This window comes from Neofelis nebulosa, chromosome 5, assembly GCF_028018385.1.
Source record: "Neofelis nebulosa isolate mNeoNeb1 chromosome 5, mNeoNeb1.pri, whole genome shotgun sequence".
NCBI lineage: Eukaryota > Metazoa > Chordata > Mammalia > Carnivora > Felidae > Neofelis > Neofelis nebulosa.
This window is the reverse complement of record NC_080786.1, coordinates 43,154,086-43,179,911: the sequence shown is the minus strand read 5'-3', so window position 1 is coordinate 43,179,911 and position 25,826 is coordinate 43,154,086. Positions and strand designations below refer to the sequence as shown.

The 25,826-nt window shown below is 36.9% G+C and overlaps 1 non-coding gene and 1 pseudogene across 1 annotated transcript; both read left to right on the top strand.

The window, feature by feature from the left end:
- The window catches only part of LOC131513098 (transmembrane protein 258-like), a 264,845-nt pseudogene extending 240,912 nt beyond the window's left edge, over nucleotides 1-23,933 (top strand).
- Nucleotides 23,265-23,369, top strand: LOC131513280 (U6 spliceosomal RNA). The gene has a single exon (XR_009262507.1). It is a non-coding gene; the product is annotated as a U6 spliceosomal RNA (small nuclear RNA).
- Nucleotides 23,934-25,826: the final 1,893 nt, after the last annotated feature.

Genomic DNA, 25,826 nt, shown 5'->3' with positions numbered 1-25,826 from the left:
AATTGTCCTCTGCAATTATTTTTTCATCACTTCAGAAACTTCATAAATAACATAACTGCTAATGAGTCTCAATAGTTACTCTTATAAACAAGTTACACAAACTATAGATCTTTCGTAACCTAATAATTTGATTATATAGAATTTCTGTGCACCATTTATATATCTTATTAATTTGTTACAAAGAGCAAAAAATTATAAATGTTAAGTCAAATTGTCTGTAAATGACTTAAGGAATATGTTAATGATCTTTCTCCAAATGAATAATTATAAAGCAGGTGCACTTGAGATATGATCATTTAACTGACAGCAAACAGCTTCTAATGGCTTCAATAACCAAGATAATGGTGATATCAGAGAAGTCTGTTAAGCTCATCGTTCATACCATCCATTTAATACACAAGAGAACTTCAGCTGGAATCTCCCTGTAGACCCATTGTCCTGCTTATTTAAATAGCAGTTAATTTAAACACACACACAAAAGCCAAACTCCATTATTTCTAACACACCTCTTCCTAATAAACTATATTCCCTGTCATAAAATCCTGGCTGAAAGAGACACTTTTATATATTTCTATGGGCATTCATTGTCTTTTGCTGTTGATATTTATTCCCCAAATTTGCAATACCATTAGTGGTGAAAGGCACAGGAAATGTGGAAGCCTGGAAGTACAGGTTTCTGACCAAGGCCCTAAGAGGTTGCTGTTACCATGTCCTTCGGGTTCAAAAGAAAGAGAAGCTAGTGGATATCAGCAAAGTTGCCAAAATTTGATTTGCTGTGTTTAGGATGCTTATTAGTTGAGGTAAACATGACTCACACTTCTAAAAACAAGCTAAATCTAGAACCAATGCTTACAAACATAAATATAGGGGGAAAATTGATGTTGGTTTCTAGCTCATTTCATTTGAACCTCAAACTTTGTGTTCTCAGCAGGACCCTACCTACGACTGAGAGGAATCAAACTCCAAACAGTGAAGCAGAAATGGAAATTTATTGACTCAAATATCTGAAAAGTCCAGATTGTTTCTCTTCCAGATAGGCTTTCTCATAAATGGGGCAAGATAACTAAAGTGCACCCAACCCATCACCCCAAAGTCCCACATCAAGCCAGCTTAACAAGCTCAGTTGAAATATAGTTTCTTCTCTGTTTGATCTGGCAAACGATTCCTGGTGGAGAATCTGATGGCCTAAATTTGGTTGTGAGCCTCTCTCTAATGCAAGAGGGCGGAAAGATAGGATGATCCCTTTTGAGCACAAACATGGAATTAGTACCCCACATGAAAGCAGGATTTTGTTTACCAAAATAAGTGGAAAGTGTTGCTGGGAACCTCATAACAGAGATTCCCTTACATTTCATTGTGTCCAGGATATATGCACCCCCTACCTTTTTTTTTTTTATATACATACTTTAACAAACATAATACACAACAACTGCCATATAAATTTTGAAATATACACACCCCTTGTCTGGTGTCCAAATTCTACATCTATTTCCAACTTTGAGATTTCTCTAATTTATCTTCATTTGTCCCCTGGTCAGAACATGGCTCTTCATGGTATGGTCAACCATGACTAATGACCCAGTCCTCATTTTAGTCTGTTACTGGCAACACAACATTCATGACATCAGAATTCCTAACTGTAGGTGTCAAGTCCAGTCCAAGAGTATGCTATCTTTGTCTTTAAAGAATGTCATCAGAGCTCCATCTTTTTGACAGATTCTCCCAGGTTGGTGGGCTGTTGATCCCCCAAATATTACATTGTAATAGCTTCTCAGCCTCAATGGAAAAGGAGTTGAAGATTAAGTGAGATTATGCACACAAGGAGCTGATCACAGTGTTCAGCAGATAGAAAGTACTCAATAAGGGATGGCTTTTTATATATGCAACTCTTATTATTATTCTGTCACCATCATTATAATCATTTCCTGATAGCTTCTGGTAGGTATGTCTTGGGATTGACTTGACCTAGGTCATGTGATCATCCTTGTGGTACAAAGGGCAGGAAGATGGAGTCACACTCTCAAACCTAGAGAATGGGTTACCCCAAGCTTACTGGGCTTTATTTCCAGAAGAAGGAACAATGCCAGGCAAGCAAGAACGACATTTATTCACTACAGTTCCCTTATCAACCATCTGGCCCACTCCTTGAATTTTTTTTTTTTTAAGATCCTTAAACTTTTGCAAACTTGTAGATGTTTTCTGATGTCAAAATTTAAACTGTGGATTACTGACCTCAGCTGGGTCATTTTAAGACATGACTACTTAAGGATATTAATGAAATGCATAGTGATATAAATATAATAGTGATATTATATTCAGAAGCATAGTAGGATTAAAGTGTATGTGTCCAAGTTTGCAAGCTTCAACTAAATTACATGTCAAAGTATTTTTTGTTATTTAAAAGCAGATTTAGAAGTCATTTTAGATATGGGGTGCCTGGATGGCTCAGCTGGTTAGGTGACTGACTTTGGCTCAGGTCATGATCTTGCGGTCCATGGGCTCAAGCCCTGCTTCGGGCTCTGTGCTGACAGCTCAGAGCCTGGAGCCTGCTTTGGATTCTGTGTCTCCCTTGTTTTACTGCCCCTTCCCCACTCACGTTCTGTCTCACTCTGTCTCTCAAAAATAAATAAATGTTCATTCTTTTAAATAAAAAAAAGAAGTCATTTCGGATAGAGGCATTGGTTTAACTTATTTAAAATTTAATACTATTTTTATAGTTAAGATGAATAGAGGTAATATATATATACACATATCCCACTGTCTGTTTTCAGTATTTTAAGAGTTACTTAAACTATTATACTGCAAGAAAGGGGCGGGGGGAAGCCAGTGTTGTGAAGATATCTGCTCTAAGCATAATAAAACAGGTGTACCTTAATAGGTCTACCAGGAATGTTTTAGCTGTTAGCATCTTTTAAATGCTTCTGCTGAGAAACCATGTTTTCATAACAAGGTTGGTGAGTATTAAACCTGCGATAGTTCTTTCTGGGATTACTATAATTTATAAAAACAATAAAAACCTGCTAAAAACATTGATGTATTTTTAAATGTTGTAATCTAGGGATCCCACTGATATTTGTGGTGCAAGATTTGCCCAAGGCTACATAACCCTGCTTGTACATTGCCAGGACTGCAATCTGTTTTATGACAAAACAGATTCATTTATCTCCAAATAAATAAATTACTTTTGTGAACATTTAGAAACATTTGCATAATTAGGCCGTAAGATCTTAGCAGTCTTTTTCATAATAATTAAACTAATCTAATCTTGGACAGGGTAAACAGACTTACTAGGATGAGAGCAGCCTTCAGGCAAGGAACTTACCGCATTCTGCAGGAACTGTAAGGCTGATGATGTTTGTTAATTATGCAGAGCTTTTACTCCCTAGTAATAGCAGCGTTTGTATTGCCTGAAGCTCAGATAGCTACTCCCAGGCACATAAAATTAGACTCTGCTTTTTTGACATTCTCTCTTAAAAAAAAAAAAAAACAAAGAAGATACTTCAAAATGATTATATGCTTTCAACAAGGAGGGCATTAGCTTTCCACTGATGGATCCTGGATCTGCACACAATTGGCCCATTCTTCGGTCATGTGATCTTGATTATCTTTAGATCTGGAAACTTTCAGACTGTATACAGATACCCGGAGCTGAGGCTTAATAAAAGAACAGCAAAATCAATGATTGTATTTTAGTCTTCAGGAGTTCCTGGAATCCCAAGTTTGAAAACGGACACCTTAGCAAGTAACTCATTAATAAGAAGGCTTATTTTGTTTATAATTATCAAAAGGGAATATTGAAAAAAGTAAAATAAAAATGAATGTCTTTTGAAATTTCAGTGCTATTTCTAAATAGTTTATCAGACAGGTTGGCTCATGTAGTGGTTTTAATGGTGACTTAGCTAGAGGGAACCACTGTTTTACTTTCTGGTGTAACTAGTATATTTAAAATATAAATGCAAAGCTTAAAAAATGATCTAAAAGATAAGAGATGAATTTCACTAAAGTAATTGACAAAATCTTAATGTAATACTTTTTGTAGCTCCTATTGCAAAAGAAACATATTTCTGTACAGATTTTTCAAAAGAAATCTAAATAACTGATGTTTCCAAAACCCAGCCCCTAGAACATTAGCAAATTAAGAATATATAAGTGGAATTCATTGGAGCCACAGGTAACAAAGTAACATTTAATGCATTTATTCTTGTTCATATGAAATGTTAAATAAATGTAGTTGCAATAACGCGAGCTCTCAGAAAAGTGATGGTATTATCCATCCTTTACATGTTATCTCTCATTTTTGTCTATAATTTACTTTGTATATAATTTATTCATTTATGCACAATATGTTTTATTTTCACTTGTATTTAGATGGGCTCCTAGAATGATCATTTATTCTTGAAATGTTCAAACCTCAGTGCATTTAATTAAGACATCACAAGCCACTATCTCCATGGGAAGAGATTTGGGATGTCACAAGCAGCGGGCATATGAGACTGACAATCAGAAACTAGAAATTAAGGATGGAAAAAAGTGCCATGGCAATTCTAATGTTTTGGGAGGAGAGTGGGAGAGACAAGGCAAAAGAAAACAATCCATCAGTCTTTCCTAAAGCAACTATCTTACAGCAAAAGTGGAAACTATGATTTTTTTTGCTCAGTCTTTTATAAATTACATTTTTGATAGCTTGGAAGTTCATGAAATATTCACTAAGTTTTTGGTTTATATTCACATTTAGTCATGAAGCATACTTTTAACTGAAATATCCTTTTACTATTCTATTCTATGAAATTTGTATTTCCCCTTTGCCACTTTCAGAATTTCCCTTTTTCTACTTTTAGAAATCACAGACATGAGGTTCAGTAGGTTGAGCATCTGACTCTTGATTTAGACTCAGGTCATGATCACATGGTTCATGGGTTCAAGCCCTGCATTGGTCGCTGTGCAGACAGTATGGAGCCTGCTTGAGATTCTGTCTCTCTCTCTGTCTCTCTGTCTCTCTCTCTCTCTCTCTCTGCCCCTCCCCCACTGGCACACGCACATACTCTCTCTCTCTCAAAATAAATTTAAAAAAACTTAAAAAAAATCACAGACATAACAGAGTGTATAACCTCTGTTCTCTTTTAGTTTAATTAAATCGATATTCATATAAAATTAAGATTAAAATGGCAACTAATCTTTTTCTAATAATTTTTTTCTGTCTACAATTGCAATTTTGTTGTACTCTTAAAAATACTAATTTTCTACCTTATTTTAACAGCAGTAGGAGGTATCTTTTATTTTTTAAAAAAATTGTTATATTTTTCAGAAGTTAAGTGTAACTGAGACATACAGAAATTCGTTTGCCTGCCTTTGTTTCAGAGAACTGGGAATGCGACCCAGATCTACTTGATTCCACAGCCTAGGTTCCCTCTTTTACTGTCCTTCTCCTTGATGGAGGCCTTGGCCATTTTCTTCTGAATTGTTTTGCAGCCTAATAGTTGGTTACAATAATAGCAATATGCAAACTTTTATAAGTCTTAAACTTTTACTAGTAAGGGTCTTCTTTCCAATTAATACATCCCTAACATATATATTTATACTTATCTTTCAATTAGCTGCATGGACTGCTATCACTAAATATGATTAATAATACTTCACTTTAAGAATTTGAATTTTAAGAATCCTTTGAGCAAAAAGAGAGACAAGGAATCAATCTAATAACAGTTTTGCTCTCACTCTTTCCATTCCCTCCCCCCCCCCAAATATGAATTTATATATCTGGGCTACTTGAATGTTGGGAGATAGACCATTCTCTTTGGATCTCCCATGTTTCTGCACATTGTATGAGCACAGGCACTGGCTATCTTTTGTCCAAGACTATCTTTTCAAGGATGTTTGTATAGTGAATCACCTTGGAAGATAGAGATAGTGTTTCTTTCTGGAGCAGAGAGCAAGTTTGTTGCTATCCAGTATAATAAAGGTAATATCTACCTCCAGGCCAAAGGTCAAGCAATTTTGCTCATAGTCCATTATAAAAGACTGGGGTTTCCCAAGCAGACATACAGAACCACTGAATATGCACCCTCTCCTTGGACTATTCATCCTTGTCCCAGTGGCACTTGGGGCGGAAGGGGGTACTGATTCAAACATGAAGCTTATGCTTGTGTGCTGCACCTTAAGTAATAAAATCCTTTTTCTTTGAGCCAGGAGTCTCATGTCTTCTGCTAACTTCCATAAAACTTTTACAGGCTAATTTTTTAGGGGACAAGTGTAATAGCACCTCAGACTCTTCTCAATTTTTGACATTGACCCAAGAACCAATGAAGTTTTACAGTGCTAGTTAATTTGGCTGGAAGATTGATGTTACAGTCCACAGGAAGTGGTCCACACTTGGGAGTCCAGTGTGTACAGAAATACTCATCAATCCTTATAAAATGTCATCCTTATAAATAACATCAATCCTTATAGAAAGACATTAAAAGCATTTAAGAGAATAGAGAAAAAAATTGGTGGGATATAGGACACAATACAGTGTAAATCTGAAAATTGAGTCCCAATTGGAAAGGTGGGTCTGGTTGTTTACGTTAATAACAGATTTTTAGTCTAAGTTGTTCTAAAATATGGGTTTTCTTTTCTTTTTTTTATGTTTATTTAGTTTTGAGAGAGAGAGGGAGAGAGAGAGAGAGAGAGTGAGTGGGCAAGGGGCAGAGAGAGAGGGAGATACAGAATCCTAAGCAGGCTCCAGGCTCTAAGCTATCAGCACAGCCGATGTGGGGCTTGAGCTCACCAACCGCGAGATCATGACCTGAGCCAGAGTCAGAGACTTAACTTACTGAGCCACCTAAGAGCCATGAAATATGAGTTTTCTTTTAAATTAAATACCTTGAAATAAATCTTAGTTTGCAATTTTATCATAAGCTGTTAAATTTTAGCACTGTTTAAAAATAAAATTTTGGGGGCTCTGAGCTCCATGCTGATAGTATGGAGCCTACTTGGGATTCTCTCCCTCTCTCTCTGTCCTTCTCTCTCTCTCTTTCTCTCTCTGTCTCAAAATAAATAAATAAAGTTTAAAAAGAAAATGAACATTTCTGGGTAAATAAACTTTATTATAAGAAAAAAAACTCTTTTCACAAATACTATTAAATATAGTTCATAATATCTCACTCTAACCAGGACTTATTAGCCAGTACCAAAATATCTCTATATCTGTCATCTATCTATCTATCTATCTATAGAATATATAGAGAATATATATATCTAGTATATATTAATATATGTATTAGAAACAAAATTCTTAAAAGAGAGATTAGAATTTTTGTTAAGCAAAATATATAAGGGTTAAGATCTATCTCTACAATACCAAAATTTGCTAATTTGAAAGGTAAGATATGAACCTAAGGAAAAATTAATTTTTATGAATAATTTAAGTGAATTTATATTTCAAATAGCCTTTTATATAATTTTGAAATTTGGGGCCAATTTTTTTTGGTCCATTCTGATTAACTTGTTATGGTTTACCTCATAAAATGGTTGCTGTAGGCTTTCATTAGCTCTATTTCCTATTATTTACCTGTGTTCACATTATTAGAATTATTGTCAATCTTTTTAATTCAGTATCCACTGTATGTGGGTAAGTATAGTCAAAATTAGTAACTGCAACTCATAAATCCAGATACTCAGGCAAAACCCTTGTAGAATTGTGCAGTATGTTAAAAACAGACAAAGAATAAGGCCCCCCACCGCACGTCAACCTACCCTGGGTATTCTGTTTGCTTCACACTCATTTATCACATTACATAAAGGACACATACCCATCTGACGTAGAAACTAAGCGACAATGTCAAGATCAATTCAACTCTTAAATAATAATAAGGTTTGATTTCTTTCTTATCTTAGATAAAAATGAGTAATAAAAGAATGTTTCATATTTTCTTCCTGCAAACCAATAATCAATTTTATATACTTTGGACTGCATCTTATTTGGAAACCACTAAAATTCTGCCAGTTTATTTTTTAATTTTTTTAATGTTTTTATTTTTGAGAGAGAGGAACAGAGTAAGAGTAGGTGATGGGCAAAGAGAGAGGGAGACACAGAATCTGAAGCAGGGTCCAGGCTCTGAGCTGTCAGCACAGAGCCTGAGGTGAGGCTCAAACTCAGGAACCATGAGATCATGACTTGAGCCAAACTGGGATGTTTAGTGAACTGAGCCACCCAGATGCCCGTCTGACAATTTCTTACCTGCCCTTTCTTTCATTTCTTTATCACACTGAAATTTATTTCCAAGGCCCTTTACTCCTTCCGAGGGTCCAAGACTTACAAGATAGTCCTGACCATGGGAGGGTGAGAGAAGTCCTTCTTTTGCTGTTCCTAAAAGGACTAATTTTTCTCTCTGCCTGTAGATCCTATTGGAAAGCTTCTATCTCCCTTGTTCTGTCATCTAGCAGGGAGGGTCTCCTACTTCCAGAATGCACACTCATTCATTAGTCTGCTTCTGGATTCTGGATTTCCTCCTTTTGTCCCCCAGTCTTAGTACTTGTACTGACTTTTTGGTACTACTAATCTCTGGGTTGATTTTCAGCCTACCTTAACAATCTTTCATGTTAGAGTACTTCTTTATAAGATTTAGAGCCATTTCTGTTTTTCTGACCAGTCCTTGAGTGATAAAAAGGGTATATTAATTGAGGGTCATTCTACATCTAGCATATCTGTTCATCTAACATGGAAAGTCCATGAAGAGAACATGACCATCTGAGTTGAAGTTGAAAATGTTTAAATATATTCAACTGAGTGTATTCAGATAACCAAATTGCTTAACTGGGTAACCAGAAGATTTAAACAGTGATCCCCATTAAGATGAAATCTTGCTCTGATACCAAACCAGGAAAGCGTCCAAAATCTCTCCACTATGAAACCATAGTTCCCAAAGATGAAATAATGTCAAGTTTGCCCTCCACTTCCCCAAACTGGAGAGGTCTTAAACTGAATAAAGACAGGCCCCTCTATAACAGGAGGCATCAATATCGATCATTTCATCTCGGTGAATTTAAGAAAGTGAACCAGGTGTTGGGTAAAATTCTAAAATAATGGAGAAACATGTCCCCATATTCCTGAAGGATAAATGAAAGTTGTAATTATAGGTAAACCAAATAGCTGTGCCTTATTTGTTTTAAAAGGTATAGTATTTAAATCTAAAAAGATTTCAGTCAGAGAACCACCAAACTCTATGGATGTCATAAACAGAGGTCTGTCGTTGATTTATACCTGTTTAATTTCTTCCTAGAAACTTGGTCAAGTCAATCAGCTATTTATGGTCATGTGACAAATATCTCTTGTGACCTTCCTTAAAATGAGGATAAGGGAGTAATGGCATTTGAATGCGTGGTGAACAACTTTGCTCTGATATCCTGGTAATGCGCTTTAGTACATTCACCCTCACATTTTATTTGAAGGTCTTCTATATGCGAGTCAGTGTCCTATGTGCTGGAAATATAAAGAGGAAGGAAACAGAATCCTGACTGTTAAGATTCCAATATGGCGAGGAAGATTCATAGTCTAGTAAATATACATTGAATTATTCAGTCGGTAACCAAATTTCTTTTTGCGATAGAAATATTCTCCAATCATGAGACTTACTTGCCATAGAGGATATGTTTTATTCTCTAAAAAGAAACAGTGTTCTACCAGTGTAAAATTACCTTGTAATTTGCATCTTGCTTTTGTGTCGGCAGGATCTCTGAACATGCCAATATTCCCATTTTTTGGAAGATACGATTTTGTGTCTTGTAGCTGTCTGACAAAGTTTTATACACATTTGTTTCAGTATTGATTTTATTCTAGAGCTTTTATAGAAATACTGAAGATATTTTCAAATTATCCCTGGCTTTTACCAATATAAAAATTATTCTGTCCTATGGACAAAGATCCCAAAAGAAACATTGTTCTACTGTATCTGATGTTTGATTTTCTTGGAGAATATCCTAGCAAATTGGCAGTCTAGTTCAATGTTCTCTATTCCCCATAAAAACTTATTAACCAATGCCTCTGCATTTTAATGTTATTCTCAAGATGTCCCTGCATTTCTGCCCCTACTAATTGAATGTGAGTCCTATATGTATGTTTCCAGCCTGTATATGTCTGTTATGCTCTTAGAATAATTGCAAAATATAACTAAACATTATATAAATGAAGCATTATATCAAAAAAACTTGTTGTTTCTATGAAAACTAATTAGAATGCCCTGGAAAGATTTCATAAACAGAATCACTAAAAGGTCTTTGTGGGGTTTTTTGTTTGTTTTTTTGAATAAGAGATATTGAAGACAAGATTGTTTTGTTGAGGGGAGGGTACAGGATTAGAAAAATCTAAAAGGATTCCTTGCTCAGATTTCTTTACAAGCATTTTTAAGTATTTACTTTAAAGCTGTTAAAGAAAACATTAGTCTGATCACCAGATTTAACTCAGAAGAAAGACCTTGGTTCTAAATTAAAAGATTGGTAAATAAAGGTGTATCTATGACTTTTTTAATTAATAAGTTTCAAATAAACAAGTAACCACAGGGCTAAATTTTATGGGATAAGTGGGCTTTTGCTGTAGCTGTCAAAACTAACGTATTTTCTTTTTGTGTCCCACACAATTCTATGCTTTTTGTGTTCTCTTATCTTGGAATCAGTACTTTGCATGTAATGCTTATTTAATAAATGTCTAGCGAATGAATGGACAACTAGTTTCAACCTATCATTTTTAGAGAGAGTTTAAGAAAGCTTGCTTTTGGCAAACTAACTTATCATTGTTTTGTGTGAAGTTTGCACTCATCGGTTGACATATTATTAATTGCCTTCAATTCACTTTCTCTCCTCTGTCAATCTCCTTAGATGAATGTCCTCATCTTTGTCCTAAATTAAAGGTAAACTAGAAATGAAGTCTTTGAAGATGAACATTGCCAAGCATAGAAATATTAGTACTTATCAAAAATTTTTTTATACACAAAATCAGGGGTAATTTTACATATTCCAACACCTGCCATCACTCCTCGTGGAATTAGCAAATGAACTTCCTAAAAAAATCTAGGTTTTTGCAAGATTCCTCCATACCAATTCACTTAAAAAAAAATGAAAGCCTCAGAAAGCAAGTCCATGAATACAGCAAACTAATCAAAATGCACTTCTTGGCACTCTTCCTGTGGTCACCCAAGGGAAAATATGTCTGCCACTCCACAGCAAGCATAAAATTTCATCCCGACTTTCAGGCAAAACACCAATGTAATTGACATGTACTACTAATCAGATGAGTATAACACATGATAATATCTTTTCCTCTGTGACTAAGAGGGATATGCTTCAGTGGTTATGGCAGCATGCATGAAGCAACTCTCTTTATATGCACATAGGTGTTCAAGTAATGCATTCTGAAAACCAGCACGCGACACTCTATCCATATGTGGTTAAATAATTGAAGCAATTGCGACGTGAGTTGCTGGCCACCACATCTGTATATTTCTGTAGGCTGCAAACAGCACCAGATGTTCTACCAGATGATGGTTTATGACGCCACAAGGTATTTCTGACAATCCTAGTGGGGATGCAGGCCCTGTGTTAATGTTGGCCTGCAGTATGACAGTGAGAGCCAAGAGGACACAACCTGGTGACCAACGAGACACTTGCCTAAAGAGCACCACCCATCCTTGCTACTTTGATGCATAGGGAGAAGTGCACCTTCTGTCCACAACCATAGAAGTTGCCAGACTTAATAAAATTCTCTAAGAACATAACAGTCTCCAATTTTTAATAATTGAACTGCCAATTACATTAGCCACTGTTGAATATCCTAAAAATTTTGCTTAAACATGTTATTTTACTTATGCGCTAACATCCTAATTTTATAAAGAATATTTGTTTTATTGCAGAGTCACTGTAGTTGTCATTCAGAATACATTTCTACAATTTTATTAAATCTTATGTCTACATTTTTAAAGTAAATATATGGCCTGTCTGTTGATATCACTCCAAGTAACTTCCTTTTGAAAAATAGTTTTGGGGCACCTGAGTGGCCCAGATGATTAAACACCTGACTCTTGACTTCAGCTCAGGTCATGGCCTCACAGTTGTGAGATTGAACCCTGCATTGGGCTCGGCGCTGAGTGTGGAGCCTGCTTAAGATTCTCACTCTCCCACTCTCTCTGCCCCTTCCCTGCTTGCTCTCCCTCTCTAGAAAAAAAAAAAAAGAAAAGAAAAAAGAAAAGAAGGAAAGAAAAAGAAAAATAGTTTCTTTTAATCATTCATTTCATAAATATTTGTTGGGTACTCTAATATAGCAGATACTGTCCTAGGCATTGAGAATAAAACAATAAATAAAACAGATAAAGTCTTTGTCCTCATATAGTTAATTTTAAAGCAAAAGAGAGGGGTGACTCAGTTGGTTAAACATCTGACTCCTGATTTCAGCTCAGGTCATGATCTTATGGTTAATGGGATTGAGCCCCATGTGGGGCTCTGTGCTGATGCCTGCTTGGGATTTTCTCTCTCCCTCTCTCTGCCCCTCCCCTGCTTACATGCATGCATGCTCTCTCTCTCTGCCTCAAAAAATAAATAAATAAACTGAAAATAAATAAAGCAAAAGAGCTCACATTCTCCTGGGAGAGCTTATAATCTATCGAGAAAATGCATTCTAATGATGTATTACGACATTAGCAGCTATGTATCATTGAAGAGTACCAAGACGATGAGACATGACCAAGGCAGGTGACAAGGGCTCCTCTCTGTACAGGAGGAGGACCTGCCTCTTTAAGACAGTGGCTTCAGAAACCAGAATGACATTGGGAGCAGGTGCCGTTGGCCTGTTGGCTTACTCCCAGTGCTGAAGGAAAGGCAGAGCTGCTGTACTTGCGGAGACGGCCTCTGCTCTGAACCTTCTCTTTCAAGGAGTCTAAGTCTCCATACAGGCCAGAGTCCCTGGAGGCTAGAGACATGTGTGGGCCTTAGTAACGTAACCTTGAGCAGCTCCTACCTGGGATAACTCTAGTTAGTGAGCATGCCCCTGATAGCCTCCTAAGTTTATAAGTAGAGCCTTTCTTAATACATCTCCTGTCTCTAGAATCCAAATGAAATTGACTAAACTGACTTAGACATTGAGTAGACATACCAGTTTTCCCCTTGTCCAAGTCCAGTAAGTTTTCTGGCTCCAGTTCCTTTGTGCCCAGCAAGAACTTGGCCCTCGAATCCCAGATTAGGGAAGCTCCTGGTTCACCAGAGGCCTCAAGCCTGCCTGGCTTGGGATATCCAGGGAAAGCAGGAAAGGGGAGAGGTCAGTAATCAGCTGGGTTTGGAATGCCTTTCCACACCTGGGGTGCAAGGCGTGTACCAGATCTGATTGTTGACTGGGCCTTCAGTGACACACTCTGGTTCGCCCTGCTGTGGTTCTGTTGAAGATAAGTCATGAGACTACATGAATGTTCCTCAAGGTTTTAGAGTTGTAGTATCTAATTGAGAGGAACCCCAAGAAAGTTACCAGAGCTGTATCCTCGAGGAAGAAGTACTTCTCTAAATAGGAAAGAAATTACAAAGCATTCCTCAAAGGGTTCTAGAGAATTGGTTAATAATGAGTGAAATTAGTCATATGGTTTTAGGGTTAAGGTGGAGAAAGATCTCAGCTGCTTAACCCCAATTATAGCATGCAGAGCATGCAAAGGACCCCATTCCTAGGTTAAAGGAGTTCATGGTGCTCAGTTCTTCCATATATTACAGTCCTCAGACTAAAGAGCAGTCATGGGGAATAGATGACTTCCTCACATGTTTTACCCCTCAGAAGGGGTTCCCTCCTTTTTGAAGCATTAATTCATTTATTTATTACCTATTTCTGGGAACATCTGGCATAAGGAATGAGATTCAGGTAATTAGGGGCTGCTTCTCCCTGTAACAGAGCCTGGAGCCATGGGCTGTCTGAGACCCAGGACCAGGGGGTTGAAGCATCTATTTTCCGTCTTTAAGCAGAGTAGCAAGCTGGAGAGAAAAGGCCTGGCTCTGGGTTTGCATTTTACTAATCCAACCAGTTCAGGGCTCAGTCATGTTAACCTGCCCAAGTTCACAGCAAAATTCCTGGGTCAGCAAGGAGTTACTATAGCCTCTTCCTTGATCTCCATCCTGCTCTATTAGATAGGAAAGTTCTAATACCTTCTGGAACTGCAGAGCTGTATCGTACAAAGGAAACAAAAGGATCTCCATATTTGAGAAATAACAACAAAATAGAATTAAGGATTTTAAAAAGTCATCCCTAATCTTACATCTAGAGGTAAACCTGTTAATATTTTAACATCCTTCCTGCCTTTCTTCTCTGTATATTTTCATGGTTTAATGTTAATAAATATATAATTCCACATTCTATTTTTTCTACTTGCCATTATCCCTTAAGTATTTCCTCTCCTTACTAAAAGCATTGCATATCCAACATTCTCATAATTGCATTATATTCCCTGTGCCAAGATTTACTTAGTAATTCACCCATTGTTAGAAATTTAGATTGTTTCCAATTTCTATTCTGAATGATATTTTAAGGAGCATTCTTGTATTTCAGTTATTTCCAAGACATGTATATCTCCAGAAGTGAATTATTACATGAAATAATTTCCCAAGAATAGTGTGTGGTAATTCATTTTTCAAGGAAGTTATTCAAACTCTAGATATTATTGTTATAGAATAACTATGCCAAATGTTAAAATGAAAAAGTATCTTATTTCATCATACATTTATTTAGTTGGTAGTGAAGGTATAGCATTCCAAAATTTCATTAGAGATTTGTACTTCTTATTTTGTTAATTGCTATATAAGCTATACATTAAGGGTAGTTAACAGGATGGACTCTGAGACAAAACTGGTTGGATTTGCATCTTGGCTCCTCTACTTACTACCTGTACAACCTCAGTCTCCATATCTGCAAAATGGGGGTTATTATAATAATACAACTGCTACTTCACAGAGTTGTTGTATTAAATGGGTTAATATCTGCAAAGTGCTTAGGACACATGCATATATACATAGTAGGCATTCTGATAGTATCACAACTAGTGATTTTTAGAGCATGTATGTTAGCTTTTGCTGTATAACCAACCCCAATACTAAGCAGCTAAAAAATAAAAATTGTTTCTCGTACTATTGTGGGTTGGCTAGGCATTTTTAGGGTCCCAGCTTGGGTCTGGATGATCTAGTTCCTCAACAGGAATGGCTAGGATGCTGGGGATTTTCTCTACAAATGGTCTCCCAACCTTCAGTAGGCTAGTCTAGGCTTATTCGTATGGTGGCAGAAGGTTTCCTCACAGCAAAAAGGGCAATCTTCAATAAGCAAACACTATTCATGTGTCTCTAACATTCCATTGACCAGAGCAAGTTATAAGGCCAAGCTCAGATGCAAGAGGTGAAAAAAAAGTCTTCACTTAAAAAAATTTTTTTAGTGTTTCTTTATTATTTAGAGAGAGAGAGAGACACACACACACACACAGTGTATGAGCAAGGAGGGACAGAGAGAGGGAGACAGAATCTGAAGCAGGATCCAGGCTTCTAGCTGTCAGCACAGAGCCCCATGTAGACCCAATCTCACCAACCATGATATCATGACCTGAGCTGAAGTCGAACGCTTAACTGACTGAGCCACCCAAACACTCCAAAAGTCTTCACTTTTTGATGGGAAAAGCTATAAAGCCACATTGCAAAGGGTATGCATAGAGAGAGAAGAGGGATTTGTGGTCATATTTTTTTGCATCTATCACAAAAGCCAATGAAAAAAAATGAAGCTAATGGATATGAACTAACTCACTAATTTCAAACATGACTAGGACAAAATTTATATAAATATAAACATATATATATATATACACACATTTCATATGATTTATATAAAATATAAATCTCCATCAGATAGTTCAAGGAGGAAAAAAAGACTGCTTTTGAGAATCATCTTATTCATATGAGTGAACACAGCTAATTCTAAAGTTAATAAGACGCTTGTGTGTTGCCCCAAGAGCAGAATTTGGCCCATTGTGTATGCCACTCACTGCCTTTATTTACATTATAAATTACTGCATTTTATTATGTCTACTCCCATACCATTCCATTATAGTCTATTATTTTAATATATGTTACAAAGGAATTAGCAATTAAATTACTACACCATTATTCATACAACCTAGAGTGTTTGACCTCAATCTCTAGAAGCAGGGGAATTTGTAATTGACTAAACCTCTATCTATGTGTGTATGGATGCCTTTAATTGTACATGATATTTTTTTGGTGTTGATGCGATCAGAAATTCTGCTTTAATTCTGTTCATCTCTCATGAGAGAGACTAAGTTCTGTTTGGGACATCAATTCTCGTTTACATGAGAAGATTTGAAGATGTGTGCCCCATAGAGTCTCTGTACTCCCTTTAAATTCAAGTATCTCCTCATTTGTTATATTATACAACTATTTGTGATTTCTACCACATATTAATCAAAAAGTAATATGTTCTTGGGCATCTGGGTGACTCAGTTGGTTAAGTGTCTGACTTTGGCTCAGGTCATGATCTGAGGTCTGTGGGTTCAAGGGTTCTGTGGGTTCAAGGTCTGTGGGTTCAAGCCCTGGGTCAGGCTCTGTGCTGACAGATCAGATTCTGTGTCTCCCTCTCTCTCTGGCCTTCCCCTGCTTGCTCTCTCTCTCTCTCTCTCTCTCTCTCTCTCTCTCTCTCTCTGTCTCTCTCTCTCTCTCTGTCTCTCTCTTAAAAAATAAACATAAAAAAGTAATATGTTCTTCATTATCCTCAAGTAAATAAATTCATATCTATTGGAAGCCCTTGTGAGGTAAGGAGTATACTTTTTTTTTAAGTTTATTTTTGAGTGTGGGGAAGGGAGAGAAGCAGTGGGGGAGGGGCAGAGAGAGAGGAGGACAGAAGATCTAAAGCAGGCTCCTGCTGACAGCAGACAGCCAGCTATGGGGCTTGAACTCACGAACCATGAGATCATGACCTGAACCGAAGTTGGACACTCAACTTATTGAGCCACTTAGGTGTCCCAGTAGCATACTTTTTATGCCATCACAATCCTTGTAATGTCAGTCAATTTAGTAAGTGCATAGAATAGTGCCTGGTGGTATTAGTTCTTTAGGGTTCTTGTAATGAAGTACCACAAACTGGGCAGCTTAAAACCACAGAAATGTATTGTTTCACAGTTCTAGAGAAAAGAAGTCCAAAATCAAGGTATTGTCAAGGCTGAACTCCCTCTGAGAGCTAATAGGACATCCTTCTTTGCCTCTTCCCAGCTTCTAGTAGTTTGCCAACAAATCTTTGTCATTCCTTGGTTTGCAGCTGCATAACTCCAATCTCCACCTTCCTCATCACATGATGTTCTCCTTGTGTGTTGTTTTGTCTTTACAAGGGATACAGGTTGGATTGCACACAAGTATGATGTCTTCTTACCTTAGTATACCTGCAATGCCCCAATTTCCTATTAAGGGCACGTTATGAGGTATTGGGGGTTAGGAATTCAACATATCTGTTGTGAAGGCACACAATTCAATCCACAGCTGTAGGTAAATAACACACATCTGTGGAATAATCAGCAAGCGTTGAATTTCATGAGGCAGTGTTCTTTACACCTTTCTACTAAGTCTGCAAAAGAAGTACTGGCCCAGGTAGATGAATGAAGATGTTGTCAGAAAGATAACACAGTAATTTGTGACATTCAGCTCATTAAAAAAGCCTATAGGAAAATGTTCAGACTCACTAGTAGAAAGACACGTGAATTAATACCATTACCGTAGGGGTCAGAAATTTTACTCTAGAATATGGAGGATCATAGCACGTTCCTGTATGTACGTTCCATCTCAGCTTCACTTCCTTAGGGAAGTTTGTTCTGATCTCTTCTCAGGAGTCACATCTCTCTCCTATAGGAGTTTGTGGACCACCATGTACTTTTACTTGATAAAAACTTGCAACAATTGTGATTTTAACATTTATTTGTGTAAATATTTGATTATTGCTTTCACCAGTGGACCTTTAAACTCCAAGACTACTGTGCTTATTTTCACTTTTTTTTTTATATCTGCAACATGTAGCACAGTGCATCATGGTAGGCTCTTAACAATGATTTGTTGACTGATTGTATGAATCAATGAATTGGTGAGATGGGCTGAAGTTTACCTTTTCAATGGCTGTGGTAAATATGTATTATTGTATTTGTTGTACGTTGTTCTACATTTACATATGTTATTACATTATAAATGCATAAATTATACATTATTAAAATATTTATTTAATAATAGTAAAGAAAACATAAGCAAGATTATAAGGGCAATGTTTATTTACTTAGTTGAACAAACTGTTTTGAAGCACTTTACCAGCACATAGTTGTGTACAAATATTTAGTATGCTAATTACAAATAGTAATTATGTACTTATTGTATGAGCTCTTTCTCTTCAAAGAACTGTAAGTAATCCCAATTTAAGTTACTATATATACTTGAAAATTATGATGCTAAATGTTATATACATATTTTATATTAGTTTTTAATTAGCATTGACTTGTCTTTATTCAGTCCAATTCAGTGTTTCCTGTATTCCCTGAGATTAAAATAAGATGTGTTTTACACACACAAAGTGCACACATACACACACCAGGGCCAAAGTGACACAATGATTCCTCTTCAGTTCCAAGTAAATCATATTCTCCTTAGGATTTATAAAACACCTTCCTAATCCATCCTGCTAAAAATGAGTTAACTTGTTCTGGTATTTTAAAGAATGTCTAATTATTTAATTATCTCCATTATGTGAATAAAGCTTTAGTGAATTCCCTTCCTAACATCTTCATGTTCTTCCTTAGGGCTAGGCTTCGTTTGAATGTACAGCAAGTTCATACACACAGACACCATACACACACACACACACACACACACACACACACACACACGTACCATAATGATATAACATTACAAAGCAATTTTAATTAAAACTATTGAGAATACGTTGTTGTATTTTAAAATCATCTTCCTCTGAGAATGATATAAAATGGTGATGTGTATACTCCAGTGGGAAACCCAGCAAATGTTAGCTTTCAGTCATTTTCCTGAGACCATGCAAGAGTTCATCTCCAGTCCCTGGTCGGGCTCTTGTGGGAATAGAAATACCGTGCTCTTGGCTTGACATCGGTGCCATTTCCAATGTTACCATGGTGATCACCTATGCAGCATCACTAACCCTTCTCACAACAGCTCAATTTGAGATTCAAGTTTCACGTTTCCATGATTATGGGAGGGTAATTATTTCATTACTCAAGGGAAGAAGATTTAAGAGGTAAATAGCTCTTCATTAAATCTTAAATGCTTCTAGTCTTTTTAGGCCACAGAAATGCCAAATATTAAAGTGATGAAATTTAGAAGAGTAAAACGTGACTGGGAATTGAGAAAAAAATCAATTTTTGCATAGTATAACCATAAATATTTTTTCTCTAGTGAAAACATCTCACATAAAGTACAAGTATATTGTGTCAATAATTCATGATTTAAAACAATTTTCATGTAAACTAAATTCATTTAGTTTGTGTGTATATTTGAATAGAAATACTGATAAAAAGAGAAGGATTTTATGAACTGATCTGGTTTGGGAGGTAGTATCGGACAGTATAAGGCAGACTTTTTTCTATATATCTGAGAATTTTATTGTAAAAGAAAGGATTCTTATTGTGCAGATTACCCTTTTATAAAGTATTGATGCTTTTATTTACTATTGATATTTGAAGATAATGCAGCTGAAAGTAAATATTAATGTGAAATATTTTCAAAGTATACTTGATTTTATGAAATATCACAGGTCAGTTGTCAATTGAAAATATTTAGAGAATATCTTAAATATAACAATAAGCGGCTGTTTATGCAGCACAGCCCAACTACAGTACAAGAGGTTACCGAGATGTAGCTGAACTGTCCAAACCTCAACTTTCCGGGAAGAGACCTTGAAATTCTATAAAATTTTCAGGCCACAAATGCTTGGCTGATTTACACTGTATGTTACTTAGGTCATGCCCACTACAAGACAAAAATTTCTAACCACACTATGTTCTTTCTAAGATTTTTTTTCTTTCCTTCTGTCTGTTTTTTCCTGTGTTGCCTCTGACAAAAAGTCCATTGAAGATGTTAAAAGAGAATTAAAGATACATGGATGACTAACTCCTACACGAGAAGAAAGGTGTGCAGCTTAATATCAGTGGTTTAATTTTGAGCTGTCTGAGATTCTGTAGTCATGTGACACACGGACTTAGAGAGGACAAGGAGGAATTCAATCGTAATCATTTTCCCAAACCTGTTTTAAGCCCATTTTCTCCTCTCTTGGTCCTTCGTATTTCCTGACACTGCATCAGTTTACCTGTAGTGGTAACAGGTTTCTTTCTTTCTTCCTTTTTCTTTTCTTCCCTTTGCTGTTCTTTTTTTTTAGTGGAAGAAAATTAGAACTGATTCTTGGAACGTTCACTGATTGAGTAATTAATTAAAAATTATTCATTCATAAACCTCTGGAGAGGTGGAATGGGAAGGTTAAGAGGTTCAGAGTGGCTGTAGTCTTCAGTGCCTCTTTGTTTATTATTCATACGCAATCTAAAAATTCATCCAAGGTATTCTAGCTTGCATATCTCTCAGAAAACAGAGCCTGGACAGGGCAAACAATAACCGTCCACTACCAACAAAAGCATGTACATCATGGAAACTTTCAATGGATATTAGGGTTTTAAAAGCTATATCCAATGTTTTAATACAAACAGAGTCTGAAAGTTTGTGGACCACTGAGGGGATCATACTCTGGTAGAGAATAGGCAACAATGTAAACAGAGCCCTTGTAGATGAACCTACCCTTCTAATATTCCTCATTCCTTGTCTCCACCCAGACTGTCTCCTGCAGTCTTCTCACTGAACTTATGTCTCTGTCACAAACTCCCTTCCTGTAACCAATCCAGGGTATCCAGGGTTGTTTCCCCAATCCAGGGTTCTATTGAAGGGACATTCGAAGTTGAATTACTTTAACTAGAGTAATTTAGACATCTTCCATCCAAATGCTGTCTGTTTGGGTGTGTGTTTGTGTGTGAGAGAGTTTGGGGGTGGGAACTTGGCATTCATAACAAAAGGGGCCCTGAAGTTGTTTATTTTCAAACAAAAGCTGTTGTTTCTTTAAAAGAAATTTCTTCTGCTCTATTGGTACAGCCAGGTAAAACTACAGCCTATTTACTTTTTAAAATTTTTTAAAAAAATATTTAGAGAGAGAGAGACAGAGAGCAGGGGTAGAGAGAGTGAGAGAGAGAATCCCAAGCAGGCTCCATGCTCAGCATGGAGCCCAACACAGAGTTTGATCCCACCACCGTGGGATCATGACCTGAACTGAAATCAAGAGTTGGATACTCATTGGACTGAACCACCCAGGCATCCCACTACAATCTGTTTTTAAAATAATATGTTTTTCTGTACTTCAAATTTGCTATGTATAAGTTTTTGTTGAAATTTAAAATTTTGTTGAATGTTTATTCTTTTTTGAAAGAGAAAGACAAAGCACAATTGGGGGAGTGGCAGAGAAGTAAGGAGACAGAATCTGAAGCAGGCTCCAGGCTCTGAGCTGCCAGCACAGAACCTGACATGGGGATCAAACTCACAATCCGTGCAATCATGACCTGAGCTCAAGTGGGGACTCTTAATGCTGAGCCACCCAGGTGCCCCTGAAATTTAAACAGTGCACTTTAAATATCTTAAACAACTTTTGGGGCACCTGGGTGGCTCAGTTGGTTACGCGTCTGACTTCGGCTCAGGTCATGATCTCACGGTTCATGGGTTCTTGCCCTGCATTGGGCTCTGTGCTGACAGCTCAGAGTCTGGAGCGTGCTTCAGATTCTGTGTCTCCTTCTCTCTCTGCTTCTCCCCCACTCATGCTCTGTCTCTCAAAAATAAATAAATGTTTTAAAAAATTAAAAACAATAAATATCTTACAATTTTGTCAATTATTCCTCAATAAAGCTGAAACAAATTTGTTGCCATTTATCTGAATTGCAATGAATCTTTGAAGGCGCATTGCACGGTGTTGTGAGTTAGAAACACAAGTAGGTAAGGATCTCCTGAATAAATAAGCCAAGAAGGCACCAGTCTCAGGGTTTCCTGCTTCAAGTTCTTTTCAAGGGGCATTAGTATTAAACTAATTGTACTATAATGTTAAATAATCTTAGTGGCTTAACACAGCAACTTTTATTTCTAACTAAGGCAAAGCCCTCTGTGAGTCTGGTGACGCTTTCGGACAAATGTCCTTGTTTGTGATACTTGTGGTACCGCAGCAGACTTGTGGCTTTTCCAGGAGTGCTATGGCAGGCAAGAGGAGAGAATGAAAAGCTGAGCACTGGCCTTGTACTGGCTCACCTGGAAAGTCCATCTGTCACTTCCATTAACACATATTGTACAGTACTACTAGACTCAGGCCCCCCTAACAGCCACGAGCTGGGTCCCAGAGAGGAAATACGAACTGATGCTGGAAAATCCTAGATGAATATCTGGAAAAGAGGAGGAGACTGTATAAGGAAGTGGAGAAATCTTGAGCCTCAGAAAGGCATTCCTTTTTTCTCATAAACTACCACTGGGGTTTTGACTGTACTATGCTTCTGTCTGGTGGAGCCTGTAACGAGATGAAAGAAAGAGTTCCTTGAGAAAGAGAAAACAGCCAGTACAGACTCAATGCCTCATAGCTTGGGGAGAAGAGGGAAGAAGGATGTGACAGTAGTTTGAAGGATACCAAGACTTCACACTTTAAATGTAAAAAAGATCTGCTAAATAATACAGTGCCTACCAAAGAGAGGAGGGTGAGAGAAAGAACAGCACTATTCATTTAGTTAGTGTGGATTAATGGCCACTATCATGTCTCCTGAGCAGAAGGATTTACTAAAACAACCTCTTAGTTTCATTTTGTGCTAACAACTCTACCAACTACCTTAATTAATTGCCCAAAAACTGTTAATAACCATGTCATCATAGACCATCATGTAAATGAGCTTTAAAAAGTAAAATCTGAAGAGCAATCTTGCCATTCATTTATCTGAACTAATTATAATGTAGGAATAATTCTCACAGCAGGTGAAAACTGAGAAAAAGCATGCTTTTGCAGGAAAGCAAAAACATTTTAGATTTGACATCAAAATTTTAGAAGAAACAAAGAGCTTCCTTTTTGCAAGGCAGAGTGTTTTAAGTTTGTTCTTTTTGTTACATTCACATTTTTAATGAAGTATTGGTTAAAAAATCAAGAAGATATGGTGTTTGTTTGATAGCACATTTACCAAAATTGGAATAATAGAAAATTATCAGCTTGGCCCCTGTGCAAGAATGACATGCAAATTCATGAAGCGTTTCATCTTTAAAAAGAAAGATATGGAAAAGTGTGTTCAGTTTTCTTTCTAATGTTGAGGAAATAGCATAGCATATTTTGATTTTATCTCTAGGAAGAAATTATTTCCAGAATCAACAAGGCAGAGAAGGCGTTATGCTTGAGCATCAATGGATATTCATAAATTGATTAAATTGATGGGTTGTTTTGTTTTAGTGCCACTGTAATTTGCAGCTATAAAACGTAGACTCTATCCTGCCGATGTGTTATTCCAGTGGCGGAGCAGTGGATTACCCTGTACCTGGCAAAATGGAGACAGAGACCATGAGGAGATACACCCGCCAGTTAATCCAGCTGTCTTCCCGATCTGACCATGGTGCTGTTGGCTACTGGTATGTTCTTTAACTCCTGGTTCTTCGTTTCTTAGGCTACCTCCACCCAGTACACTTGGGGTATCTACAAAGAGCTCCTCATCTCCTTGGTGGCCTTGTTCTTCCTTGGCTTTGGAGTCCTCTTCCTGCTGCTCTGGGGCAGCATCTATGTTACGAGCGCCCAAGGGTTCCAGTCAGGTGGCTTCACTGATCCCTGCTTTAAGTAAATTAATTTTTTTACTATTGCTGGAAGTGTCCCACCTGCTGCTCACTATAAAGGCAGATGTGTGACAGTCACAAAAATAGAGAATATATTCTTTCTTAAGAAGGCAGCCTTGTGAGGTGGAAAGTGTTGGATAGTAATTCACATCCTGATACATACTCGTTAGCTGTGTGAGTTTGGGTTTGCTGCTATTTACCTCATGAAGCCATAGGTTGCGAAGACAAACTATTATGGTATGTAATGGGCCTAACTGTTCTGGCATATGGTTAAGCATTATTATAGCTATATTTATCCTTATTTTTCACCCTTATAAGTTTTGTTATTTACATTCTCTTAAGTTTTACTACCTTTCTTTTTGAGGAAAAATTCTGTTATTTATAAACTAATTTGTCCTATAATGTTAAAAAGTGTTCAAAAATACTCCAAAGAGGAAAATATTTGGAAACTTTGTGGAATAGTCTCAGTTAGAAGGAACCTTAAAACCCTTTCTAGAAGCAAATGGTAGTTTTAAAGTCTGCATCTAGTGGAATAAACTGTTTAAAAATTTAGTTTTCCACATGTGAGGAGAGTTGCAGCATCAGCACAGATAGAAAAACAGCTCTATGCTCTGATAATTTAGTTACCTATAAAAGTATATATAAAAGAAGCTGATGAAAATTATTTAAAAGAGGAGGAATCTCATGAACTTCACTTACATGGCTCATTCTGACCTGAGAAAGAGAGAGAAGTCGAAGACCACAAGGAATCCTAAGTTACAGAAAGTCACTTCTTTATTTTTAATAAAATATCAATGGAGATTTCGCTATGATATACTTCTGTAGGATTTTGCCTTCATTTTGATTTCAGTAAATGAAAAATTTGGAGAATGGCATATAGGCTTACTAATGACCTCATCTAGCTCAACTTCATGTCCCATAAAGAAAGTTGTCCAAAACTTATAAAACTTACAAATAGAGGATGACTGAATGACTTTTCAATGGCATTGTTTAGTGGACTCATCTGAGAATTATTTAATGTTAAAGGAGAATACACCTGGGACACCTGGGTGGCTCAGTCGGTTAAGGGTATGATTTGGGCTCAGGTCATGATCTCGTGGCCTGTGAGTTCGAGCCCCACGTCAGGCTCTGTGCTAACAGCTCATCTTTGGATTCTGTGTCTCTCTCTCTCTCTCCTCTGCCCCTCCCCCGATCACATCCTCTCAATCTCTCTCTCTTTCTCTCTCAAAAATAAATAAACATTAAAAAAATTTTAAAGGAGAATACACCTGTATTGACTTATGCATTTGCTACTTCATCATTTTTTACTATTTTCCATTTGCATGTTAACTTGTGTGTTTCTAGCTAGGAGAAAAGATGGTGCTAAATGTTATAGTTTTATTTCTCTATAAGATTTTACGCAGTTTTGTATCTTATTAGCAAATCCATTTTAGCATTCCTTTGACTATTTTGAAATATCATTCTGACACTTGTTAAAAAACAGTAAGGAAGATTTTATTCAGAGTACTGGTGCAATGGCACTTTGCAATAGGGGAGACAGAGATTGGGCTCAATTCTGAACATAAGGAAAAGAGGGGATTTACAGCCAAAGAACAGGGTGGGGGTGTCAGTGGATAGAAAATTACCAAGAGGAGGTATCAAAACTAGTGGGGAGGTTTTCTGCTGAAAACAGGCTAGGGGAGATCAGATATTATAGGGGTAAGAAGGTATGGAATTTGATCAGGTTTTGTGGGTGATCAAATATTGAGGGTAGCAGCTCCTTCTAAACTGACTTGGCAAAATTCTTCCTGCAATGGGTGATACAGGCCTGTTCACAAAGAATACTAAAGCCCAAGGTCAAGTCCTAGAGGTCTGAGAGGGGCTTGATGGGGATCAGATTAAGGAGAGAGTGTCTTTGTCAT